The sequence below is a fragment of the Marmota marmota genome, unplaced genomic scaffold (assembly GCF_001458135.2).
Source record: "Marmota marmota marmota unplaced genomic scaffold, marMar, whole genome shotgun sequence".
NCBI classification, from domain to species: Eukaryota; Metazoa; Chordata; class Mammalia; order Rodentia; family Sciuridae; genus Marmota; species Marmota marmota.
The window spans coordinates 57,758,551-57,771,169 of record NW_025999977.1 but is presented as its reverse complement, the minus strand read 5'-3'; the positions used below and the strand labels follow the sequence as shown (position 1 = coordinate 57,771,169).

The window sequence follows — 12,619 nt, the reverse complement described above, 5'->3', positions numbered from 1 at the left end:
CTAACTTCCTGAGGCTTCCACTGTAGATTCAGTTTTACTCTCATAGCTTCAAAGATTGCCCTTTCAGAAGATTTCTGCTAGAACTATGACCTTGATACACACTATTGGTCACCCCAGTCCTTTCTTTGAAATAAGTTTCCATTTTCCATCTTAAGTCTGCAGTAGGTGGGGTCTGGGTGATTTCTGACTTGCTCTCAAAGCCACTTTTCTATTGTTTTGATGCTAAGTAAGCACTTGTATTTCCTTAGTGATGCTTATGTCTTCTACAACCACACGTTCCATGATACCAATTTTGTACATGGTTTTCTGGCCAAATTGCAAGTTTTTCAACTATGTCTACCCTGCTTTTTTGCTACTGGATAAAAGTAGCTAGCACTTGAATGCCGTGTTTCCTTTAAATTCTCCCCACCAGATAATTTATTGATTCTACCTTTAAATTCAGCCTCACACAAAGTATCCTGGCATGGAAAAAATGCAGACAAGTTTTTTTTTGCAGAATGCAAAATGTGTATTCTCTTGTCCAATTAATGTCACAATCCTCATTTCCATCTGAAACCTCATGAACCCAGTCTTTACTGTCTGCATTCCTATCTGCATTCTGACATTCTATGAGCAATATTATCCATTGTAGTAGCAATATTATCCATTAAGTTTCACTTACAGCATTTGAGGGCGTCTCCAACTTGCATCTCCAATATTTTCCAAATCCCTCCCACAAACCAGTTCCAGTGGCTTCAAAAGCAAATGATCAAAGATATCCATAGCAAAAACACCACTTCCTGGTACCAATTTTTAAATCAGCTTTTCATTACCATGACCAAAACATGATAAAACAATGAGAAAGAGAGCTTTTTTGGCTCATGGTTTTAGATTTTCAGTCTACAGTCAGTCAGCCCCATGGGTCTAGGTCTTAGGTGAGGCAGAACATGTGGTATAATAACACAACAGAGTGAAGTCACTCAGGTCATCATGACAGGCAGGAAGCACAGAGAGGGGAGAGAAGTGGGGGCAGGAACAAGATACCGTCTCCAAGGGTATGCACCTGGTGACCTTCTTACTCCAGCAATGCCGGTTTAGGTATGTGGTATCCCCCAAAAGCGCATGTGTGAGGCATGGAAAAATTTTCAGAGGTGAAATTATATAATTATGAGATAGGACCTAATCAGTAGGTTAATCTACTGATATGAATTAACTGGGCAATAACTGTAGGCAAGAAGGGTGTAGCTGAAGGAGGTGGGTCACTGGGGGCTTGCCTTTGGGGTTCATATTTTGAATGGAGTTCTCTGCTTTCTGCGGCCATGTTCTGGGCTGCCTCCTCCATGCCCTTCCATATAATGCCCCACCTCAGGCCCAGATGCATGAAGTTAGCCAGCCATGGAATGAACCTCTGAAACCATGAACCTAAATAAACTCTTCCTCCTCTACATTGCTCTTGTCAAGTCTGTGGACACAGTGCCCCACCTGCTTACCTTCCAACAACTGCCCAGTAGTCCATTTAACTATCAATGGATTAATCTATTGATGAGATCAGAGCCATCATGGTCCACTCTCTTCCCCAAAGACCCAAATCTGGACATTGCTGTATTGGGGACCAAGCCTTCAGTGCACAAAACTTCAGGGGACATTCCAGATCCAAGCCACAGGTTTGGCCTGCACTGTGTCCTGAGAGTAGAGGGCTCTGGGTGAGTTAACATCAAAAGGAATCCCAGGGAACCTCCTGCTGAGAGAAGAGCCTATGGAGAAAGCTGCCCCCAGGGACCCTGCCGGTCTGTGGGACGGAGTGAAACAGGGGCGCCCTCGGCTGAGCTCCTGAGACCCCACTCTGCTGGCTCTCATTACTGTGTTGCTGTTATGGTGACTATCTAACAAACTCTTCAGCTAGAATTAAAAAAAAAAAGAATAGAATGAAGAATGAACCAAAGAACTGTGCAGAATGTATTTGGGGTAAAAATGGGAGTTCATAACCCACTTGAATCAAATGCATGAAAGATGATATATCATGAGCTTTGTAATGTTTTGAACAACCAATAAAAAAAAAAAAACTAGTTACAATAAAGTCATTTGAAAATAAATAAATAAATAAATACTCTGTGGCCCTGAAGTCTCAACTTTACCCACACAACATTTTCTCCTTCTCCAGAGTCAAGATGCACTTGTTATCATCTACCTACTCCATACAGTGCCCCCTGCAGAGCCTTGCATATCTGTTGTTCGCGTGCTTATGCTCAGCAGCATATAGTAGCCACCAAGAAAATATTTGTAATAATTGAAAATGAACTTGATGATCTGATTTCCCAACTTGTAAGATATTAGAAGATGGAGTGCACTAAAAATGTGTCAGTATCAGAATAGCAGAGCAGAAAATGAAATTAAATAATAGGGCTTCCCGTGCTCCAAAAATGGGTCAATTCCATCTAGCGCAACAGCCTATTTCTGGGAAGTTACCCAGCAGGATTATTGTGGTTGCTTCTGACACCCTGAGCCTGTCTGTCTTCCCTCAAACGCCAGGGATTTGGGTCTGGGCATCTCCTGGATCCCAAGAACTCTGTTCAATGTAAGGAGAAAAAATGGGGGAAAAATGATGTTTTCCATGAAGGAGCTCAGAGAGGGTGTCCTGAGGGAGAGGGGAGAAGCCGAAGAAGTGAACCACACGGGGCTGCAGATCCAAAGAGGTGGTGGTGGGGGACCTACGTCTTATTTCACAGGATTCATGCACCTTAATCGAGCCCTATGAGGGGGGGCCACAAGTAGGGGGCATCTTGGAGCTGGGGGCAGCTTGGAGCTGGGGTCATGGGGGACAGAGCCAGCAGGAGGGCTGCAGAGGCCCTGGACTTCCATCTTCACCCCAGGGCAAGTGAAGCAGAGGGTTAAGAACACTGTGACAATAGAGCCTGGATTTCAGAATTACAGAGGGACCTAGGGGGTGGCCCCAGGAAGAGGAAGACCAAGAGCTGGAATGTGACCCACGCAGATGCCCGCATCCACAAAGGCCAGCTGGGAGGGGGCAGGGGACAGGGCCATGGGAGAGCGATGTCCACAGGGTCGGGGAGAGAGAAGGCTGGCTTCCCTGCACACTGACTTAGGTGAAGCGTGACCTTGGGCCCCACCCGGGCAGCTTCCTTCTTCCCTTACACCAGCGCGAGGAAGCCGTTTCCCCAGTGAGGAGCCTCGGCCTGGAGCTCAGGTGACCGCACGGTCTGTGTCATGGCAACGAGGACGAAGCCCACGGCTGGCTGACCTCGACAAGCAGGTTAGACACCTAGAAGAGCAACTTAGCAAGTCTCTGTCTCAGAATTTTTAAGTGAAGGGACTGGGCATAAAAGCACCTCTGGTTTGGATCCTCGGTACCAAGAAAAAGGAGACCCTGACTTTTCCTAAAAGACATCTACCCCAAAGGACTCCTTCTCCAAGGGGTCTGTGTGGAAGTTCGGGGGGGGGGAAGTGGCTTTTGTAAATATTGGAAGGAATGTTACTTTTTAAAATGGCCTTATCTAGCACAGAGTTCTAAAATTGCCCATTAAAATAAAATGCCCTCTGCACCTTGCAGGTGCTCTCAGACGTGGACAGTTGCTTGCCCTGCTGTGGACTGCCTGGTGGCAGGCGGCACGTAGGCTGATTTGCCCAGCATGGCTGCAGGGAAGGCTGGCTCCCTGTAAACACTAACATTCTGTCTCTCGTGTTATGAAGGGTCCCAGGTGGATGATGCATCGCAGAGCCACCATACGCACCATCCTGGTGACTAAGCCACTCTTCTGCCATTGCTTCATGCTGCCTCAAACACTCCGGGGGGCACCGTGTCCTGGCATATTCCATAGCTCCAGGAAAGTCAAGAGGAAATGCAGAAGCTGGCAGCAACCTGAGAAAAATCATGTTCTGAAGGAAGCCCCAGCTGTCTGCAGGAAACAGACTTCAGAAACAGAGGGCCGCCCCCTTTGTGAAAACCTTGGCAGTCAACGAAGCCTGTCAGGTGTGTTCGCCGGGCCCTGTCACCAGCACGTTCCCAGCTCCCTGCTCAGGAGCACCTGCACATCTGCTCACAGTGATGGCGTTCTGGCTGGTGATGGTGATGGACATCCTTCACCTGTTATAAAAGCTCCATAGGCAACAAACCAGATAGCAATATCCGCCTCCCTGTGGCTTCTCCCCAGGAACTCAGTGCCGGGGGGAAAGCAGGGTCCCCCTGAGGCCAGGACCTGCAGACCCTCGGAGGTGGTGATGTCAGCCTGCTGTCAGATGGAGGTGCTGGCCACGCCTTTGCTCTCTGCCTCCCACGGGCACAGTTCACGGACTTATGCAGATTTATAAAGTCATTGTTCATAATGTTGTTATTTATTTGTGGTTTGATTTGACTACTCTGACTTTGTCCTATTTTGGGAAATTTTGTTGTCCTCTTTCCCAGTCAGGAAAAAGAACTCAGGTGAGCAGAAGAGCCCTCAGGTGTCCAAGGCAAGGCTGTGCAGAGGTCTGACAGAGCTGCCCCAGCTGCCAGAGCTCAGGGGCCTGCAGGCCAGGGCTGCGGTGTGGACCACCTGGAGCCAAGCCCAGGAAGACGACAGGTCGGCTCTGGGGCCACGTGCGATCCAAGGGAAGGTAGAACACAGGCCTGGGGTCCTGAGTCGTGCCTGCCATCAAGTACAGCTTCATAAGAGCAGCTTGCCACACCCAGTCCGCGGAGGAGCTGGAACCCAGGCCCAGGGAGTGAGCACGTCCACTCACTTCCAAGGGACGGAGGGCAGGTGAGCTTCAGGACCCCTGTGCTCTCCCTTCCAAACACCGAGGCTGAGCAGAGCCATGCTCAGTCCTGAGTGGAGTCTTTGATCCACTCGTCCGACTAAGGTTCCCTGACTACCTCCATGAGCTGGGTGAGGAACCCCGCTGTGAACAGCACGAAGCGGGGCTTGTGTTCTTGATAGGAAGAGATGGAAGGTGACCAGAAGAGGAATGAACGGGCGTGATAGGCTCACTGAACTCTTGAAAAGAAAAGGTTTGGAACTAGGGACTGATGGAGACAAGCCCACTTAGTGGGGTGGCCAGGGAGAGAGAAGAGGTCAGAGAGTCAGAGGGCAGCTCTGCAGTCCTTGGAGGCCTGGGGAGGAGGCTGGACGAGTTCTAATCCCATGGGGAGCCTCTGGAGTGGGGGGAACAGGAAAGGGAGGGAGGGGGAGGAACATAATGAGATGAGGTTCATCTCTTAAGAAGGTCACTGCAATACGCCCACAGCCAACCAGAAGCAAGGAGACTGCGCAGAGGCTGTGCGGTCCCTCAGGCTGGAGAGGAAGGGTCCAGGAAGACGAGGAGAAGCGGGTAAATGAAGCAGCACTTGGGGGTGGAGACAGCACCCCTGACACCTAGGCGTGGTGCTGAAGGAAGGGGAGGAGAAAGGTCACTCCCAAGGGCGCTGTTGAATGAACAGTGTTAATGTTGATGCGCACTTTTAGTGTTTTTTTTTTTAATCTTGATTTTCTATGTCTATGCTTACTACCATTTTTATATATTTTTGAAAATCATTGTTCTTTACTAAGAATCTATTCATCAAAATATGGAAATAGAACAAGTTCTCTTGAACCCACCCGTTACTCTGTATTATTTGCGTGACCTGAGACTGAACATGAGTGCGTGCCCACCTCTTCGGGGCTCTCCTTCCTAAGGTGTGAATAACTGCATGTCCCTCCAGAGTTACTGTGTGGCCCTGTGACAGGGTTCCAGGAATACCGTGCAGCCACGGCCACCTGAAGATGAGACCGAGCAAGCACTGGGAGAAGACAGCGGTGCTCAGAGAGTGGACTCCTCCAGGACCAAGTTCTCCCACGGTCACTGGCGTCCCTTGCCTTGCAGTCTCCCACCCGTGTAATTCTGGGGAAAGTGAAGGCTTTTGTCATTAACCTGACGTCCAACGATTCTGAGTCTTAAATTCACCACAGAATGTTTTGATTGCGGTTGATACTGCTTAAAGTATAAAAATGAAAGTTTTGATAAAATGCCATTGGCTGTGGAAACACATGACCTGGGGAAACAGGTTCAGACAGCTCGGAGCCCCCCAGGCTGCCAGCTGCTCACGGGAACATGTCTGCCCTGGGTGGAACCCCCAGAGCAGATCCAGGTTGGCTGGGCATCTGCCCGAGAGCCAGAGTGCTCAGAATAAGTACCTTGGGGTTCACCGATAAACATGGAAAGAGGTGCACAATGAGATTCTCCAAATAAATCACATCCCACACCTTTCAACATGGAGGCTAGGACATGTTGGGATGTTTTCTTCCATGCCAGAAAGGAAAAAGCCCAGAATTTTCCATCTTCTCAGTAGGCTCGTGAACATAAGACTGAATGTCTACCCAGTGGCAATCCCCTCATGAAAATGAGCAGTCTGGAGCTATTATCTTCATAGAATGCATTAACATAACCCTATTAAATAAACTGGGTGTTCTTTGTAAATGGTTGATGAGGTTCATTTTGGATTATGAATATCATATTTATTGCCGTTTTATGTGTAATACTCAAATTGATGGCTAATTCTTCCAGCAGCAACTCATAGTGAGGGCCATTAAAAAGGGTTTTCTTTTTTCCCCCTCTAAAATAGGTGAAATGTGACCTAATTTTAAGGGTATTGCAAATGAACTACTTACCTTTTTAATAAACACTGAAGCCAGAGTGGTAGAGAGAAGAGCTTCTGTGCTCCTGACGGTGCCCGTGGAGGGGTCAGAGTGAGACGCTGACGTTCCCCCCATGTGTGCCCTGTTGGGATGGTGAAGACTGGCCTGGTGGTCAGATTAGACAGCGGGGCTGGTGGCTGCACAGGAGTGTGCTCTCCCGACACCACAGCATCGTCATTAGTGGACAGTGCAGAGACAGTGCCCACGGGAGGGAACGGAAGTCCCCTGAGCTGGTTCAGCAGCACCGACACGGGGTCCTGTGAGCAGGAAGCATCGTGCTGGGAGGCTGGGCAGGAGATCTGAGAAACCAGAAGTCCCGAGGCAGACAGCACTGAGCCAGGTGAGGGGACACTGTCCACTCTTTATAAGTAGCTCTTAAAAATTCAGGAGTGCAGAAACCAAAATCAGATGCACTGCAGACCCATTACGACAGGCCTGTCGAAAACAAGCAAAACATGGACCGCAACAGATATTGTAGAGGATGCCCAGAAATGGGGACACTTGTGTACTGCTGGTGGGAACGCAGGATGGTGCAGCCACTGTACAGAGCAGAGTCAAGAAATCAGACACAGAATTGCCCTGTGATCTAGAAAAATCACTTCCAGGTACGTGCTCAAAAGAATGGAAGGCAGAAGCTCAGCCATATGCAGGCAGGACTTCATGTGTCCAATCAACCATAGACTGAAACCATAGACTTGAAAAAATAGTCTGAACACATGCAGTTTTCCCTGTGATTATTTCCTAAGCAACCCAGCATAAGAACTCTTTAACCAGCACTACGGATACCAGGTACTGGAAGACTTCTAGAGAGGATGTGAAGTAACCAGGAGGATGCATGTCGTATGCAGACAGTAGGTCTTTTTGCATGAGGGAGTTGAACATCTGCGGGTTTTGTTATCTTCAGGAGTCTGGAACCCGTTCCTATGGAAACTGAGCAAAGACGGTACCTGTCCGCTGCACTTGTGTCTACAGCAGCACCCGTCACGGTAGCCTAAAGAGGACACGGCCCCGTGCCCATGGACAGGTGGACAGGTAAGATAAATGGGGTCTCTGCACACGGTGAGGTGTTACTCGGCCTTCAGGAGGGAGCAAATCCTGGCACCTGACACAGCAGGTGGACCCTGAAGACACCTGCCCAGGGGAAAAGGACAGTTGATGAGAACCCACTGACAGGAGGCACTGCAGCCATCAGCTCTAGGGGACAGTGGGGATGGCAGGGGTGAAGGACGGGGAACCAGGAAGTATTCAAAGGACATGGGTCTCCATCTGGGAGAGCCATCGGGTCCTGAAGACGGACAGCTGCAGGGGTCTGTGATGTCATCATGCCCCTGACTGCTCGTCAGTATGGCCCTGCTGCAGCACCTCATGGTACGAGCGTTTGGCTGCCCTAAAAAGTCAGGGAAATGAGACAAGATCAACGCTGTCAGTTTTGAGAGGTGAATCAAATATTCAAAACACTGTCCTTTCTACTACGGTTTGCCAGTTTGAGTAACTGTCAACCAACTTCTTATCAGACCTCAGTGTCCTGCTCTGGGAGGTGGTTTCGGTCCTTGTTTTGCACCAGCACCATAACGAAGGTCGTCATAAAGCACAGGGGGTTCCTGCTCTATGACAAGAGGGGCTTCCACAATGCCCCACCCCTTCTGTTGGACATGGTGACGGGGACTTCCGTCTCGGTTGCTGTCTTCAGGTTGCCTTTCTCTCCACCTCTCCCTTCCCTCCGGGCGAACTGCTTCAGTCCTTCAGCCCTGTAGGGATGGCCGTCCGTTCTGCCTCTGCGCCCTGCACGGCCCGGCCTGAGGCCGCTCTGTCCTGTCCCTGAGCTGTGCACAGGGCTAAGTGACACACCAGAGGGGCACACTCGTGGTGCAGGACTTCCTCAGCCCCACTGGTGTGGCCCTCGGGGTGGCTCTTATTCCCTTCTCTGGACCTTGCCTCTCCTTACTCTTCTTTAATATTCGTTGATTTTAACATGAGAGGACAATTATTCAAATATATCTTTTCTTAATAAAAGCATAAATAAACACAGTTTTCAAAGGAACACGATTTGGGAAATGTTCATTATAGAGACAGTACTCATCCCCAGGACCCCCAGTCCCTTCCCTCCCTCTGCAACCATCACTTCTCTCTCTCTGTCCCTTTCTTCCCATCCCCAGGCCCTTACTCTGGACGCCCTCCCTCCCCTCCCCTTCCCCGTCTCTGGGCCCTTCCTGGACTCTGTTTGCTCTTTCAGTCCACCAGCCCCTCTCTGGGCATTCTTAGTGGTGCTGAGGATGGCTGGGCTGCTCAGGCCACCTCTCAGGAGAGCTCAGGGCACACAAGGCCCATACGAAGCACTGCCTAGGGATGTGGGTGTTTGGTGTCTATTTATGATGCCCCAGAGACACTGGGGGGGGTGGTCATGGGAGGAGGGGCTGGACATCTGGACAGGGCAGTGAGGATGAGGAAGAAGGGCAGGGCAGGAGAAGGAAACGGAGATGGAGCAGGGTGGTGACAGAGGAGGAGGTGCAGTGGGGCAGGTCCCCTCCTGAGCCTCCCCTCGTCCAGGGATCCTCTGCGCCAAATCCAGACTTCCAGGACGATGCAGATGAGTAGACATGGAAGCTAAAAAGAGTGTGAATTCCTCAAATATAGTTGCGGTCAGCAACCCATCTACCTACAGCTCTTAAGCAGTGGCCTGAAAGTTTGTTCTTGAGGGAGGAATGATTGGAAGGAGAAACTTAAAGATAAAAATTAAAATGACCCCATTAGGAGTGATTGCCGCTAAAGGCCCTATCCTAAATAAATTTTGCTATGAGGAAATAACCATCGTTTGACTTATTGAATATAAACTGAAAAAAGCAGGATGACAGGATTATTTTTGACTTTCCTCAAAGAATGGCACTTGACCTGCCGCTCCCTTGTTCAGCTGACTGGAAATGCCACCCCGAACCCCTTCAGAAGGGGGCTCTGCCTTGGGGACTTTCCACAACTCCCAGCACCACAGAGTGCCACAGCTGCGGACCCTGCCGACCAGCAGCTCCAGAAAGGAAGCGGCATGAGAGGCACTGGGGAGGGGGCGGGACCCTGCACCTGGGAAGGGCGCTCTGTAGCCCACTCACCCGCTGCCCAGGTCCTAGCTGAACTGTCACGAGTAGCTAAATCTTGCAGAGCTTCTCAACCAGAGGCTACAGAGCCATTACAGAGAAACCAGCTGTGAGGCCCCGTGTTATTGCATTCTGATGACACCAGAGAAGGGCGCTTGCAGCTGAGATCCTGTAGATGGGATTTAAACCAGCGGACTGCAGTCTTTATCTCACATAGCCATCAACATCAGAGCTGTTAAGGTGAACTGGGCTCCATAAAAATGTGTTAAGAAAGCTTGGAGCCACAGAGCAATAAGAATAAAACTTATCAGCAGGGCCTGAAATTGAATTTGGAACTGAGTTGTTTGAAGAAAGGAGTCACTGTGCTACATTATGATGCGGTGGGAAATACAACCCAGGACTGAGGACCGTCAGGACTTAGCAGAGGGAGTGTTCCCAAACCAGTGCTCCTGATCTGCTCCTGAGATGCTTAAGGATCTGCAGTGCTGTCCATCAGAACCTGCCGCCGTGACCGCTGTGTCCTCTCGGCGGCGTCAGAGGCAGCCAGCCACAGGTTCCACTATCCTGCCCTTCAAATGTGACAGAGCCAAGGAACAAAGTTTTCATCTTATTTTAGTGTAATTAATTTAAATTTCATGAGCATGGTAGCAGTCATATCAACAAGCAGATTGTAACCCAGGAGCTGGAGAGCCACTCATTCCTTCAGCTGGGCCCAGTTCTCTAGGTGCTCACTCCTGAGTCAGGTACTGAGACGCAGGCGTCAAAGGGCAGCTCTGCCTGCGAGGAGTGGAGTCTGGGAGGGAAAGGCAGGTGGGATCCACTGCCACCATGCCCAGGTCCCTGCAGCAGAACAGAAGAGGCAGGTGATTCCACAGTCTAGCTATTGTGAATTGTGCTGCTATGAACATCGTTGTAGCAGTATCCCTATAGTACGCTCTTTAAAATGTGGCATTTATACACAATGGAGTATTACTCTGCACTAAAAAATGACAAAATCATGGAATTTGCAGGGAAATGGATGGCACTAGAGCAAGATTATGCTAGGTGAAGCTAGCCAATCCCTAAAAAACAAATGCCAAATGTCATCTTTGATATAAGGAGAACAACTAAGAACAGAATAAGGAGGAAGAGCATGAGAAGAAGATTAACATTAAACAGGGATGAGAGGTGGGAGGGAAATGGAGAAAGAAGGGAAATTGCACGGTAAAGGAAGGAGACCCTCATTGTTATATGAAATTACATATAAGAGGAAGTGAGGGGAAAGGGGAAAAAAACAAGAGAGAGAAATGAATTACAGTAGATGGGGTAGGGAGAGAAGGTGGGAGAGGAGGGGAGGGGAGGGGTATAGTAGAGGATAGGANGTAACCGATGTGAATCTGCAATATGTACATGGGGTAAAAATGGGAGTTCATAATCTGCTTGAATCAAATGTATGAAATATGATATGTCAAGAGCTTTGTAATGTTTTGAACAACTAATAATAAAAAAATAAAAAAAAATAAAATAAAGTTAAAGCAAATAGCCCAGGTCTTAAAAGTTTTCAAAAAAGTATTTCTCATATTTGAACTTTTTAAAATTCCTGGAAGCCATATGAAATAAAGTTTACAAACAGTCAAAAAAAAAAATAAACATATTGTGTCCACCTACAACTAAAAAATAAATATTAAAAAAATTTTAAAAAAGAGGCAGGTGAGCAGGGGTCAGCAGAGGCTGCCAGACAAGTGGTTGTCAGCTAGGAGAGTGGGCATTTGCCAAGTGTCTTCGTTTTCTGTTGCTATAGAAGTAAAAGACAGCTAGCACTAGGTAATTTATGAAGAATAGAAACTTGTTTGGCTTAGAGTTCTGTAGGCCGGGGAGTCCAAGAGCATGAACATCTGCCCGGCATCTGGTACTGCCTCATGCTGCCTGGTCACATGGTGGATGGTCCTGTGCGGACTCAGAGCAGGCCTGCAAGCTCGGGTCTCTCCTCCACTTCTTGGAAAGCAGCCCTGGCCATCACAGAAGTACCCTCTGGACCTCTTCCATGCTCAGTGCTTCCCGGAGCCTCACCTTTAAAAACCATGAAGACATGAGTGTGGAGGTCAAGTTTCCAAAACACGAACTTTTGGGAAACACATTCCAGCTCTAGCAGGAAGCAAAAGCCCAGTACAACGTTTCAGACAGAGGAAGAGCATGGGGAATGGCAGTACAGTGCACCCTGGGAGCTCAGGAGCAGTCCAAGCCCTCCCTGACCAGCTCACTGACATCCTGGGCCCGCGAGACCCCCGGCCAGCCCCCACTCATATTTCTGCTCTTACCAGTTCAGGAATTTGCTCCCCAGGAAACACTTCTCGCTGTTCTCAGGCCTGCTCGGGCCAGGGGTATGATTGTTTCACAATGGAATCAGATGCCAAGAAACCAGCCGAGTATGAAAACGAAAGAGAAAGATGCAAATTGAGCAAAAGCACAGCAAGTGCAGGAGTCTGAGGAAAGGGCCACGGGACGTCAAGCTCTGCAGAGTAGAAGTGCTTCACATTCCACTTTAAGCACCCAATCTGGAAATTATATAGGAGGGATTACATCTGTGGTTTATGTAAGAAGAACGATGCCCGACTCCAAGCGGCCCATCTGTACTCAGAGTTCCTGGCACTACATCACAACTTTGCAAATCAGTGGGAATTTATATCTTTTATGTGATAATAAAATATTGAAGACATATCGCATCAGCTTTCTGACTCCCCACTTACTCAACTTTTCAATTAGCTGATGGACTGACTCTCTGCCTTGCATCTGTGGAGGCTCCTATGGTCCAGCATGGCAGGAGTCTAACTCGGCAAAGGAGAGGGGAAGGGAAGGGGGCAGGAGGCACCATGCATCACCAGGGGGCCCACATGCCCTGCTGGAACC

General features: G+C 49.0%; 1 long non-coding RNA gene across 1 annotated transcript; it reads right to left on the bottom strand.

The window, feature by feature from the left end:
• Positions 1 to 10,328: 10,328 nt before the first annotated feature.
• Positions 10,329 to 12,139, bottom strand: LOC125617330. Its single transcript, XR_007348310.1, has 2 exons — positions 12,031 to 12,139; positions 10,329 to 10,573 (listed from the first exon to the last, which is right to left on the bottom strand). It is a non-coding gene; the product is annotated as an uncharacterized LOC125617330 (long non-coding RNA).
• Positions 12,140 to 12,619: the final 480 nt, after the last annotated feature.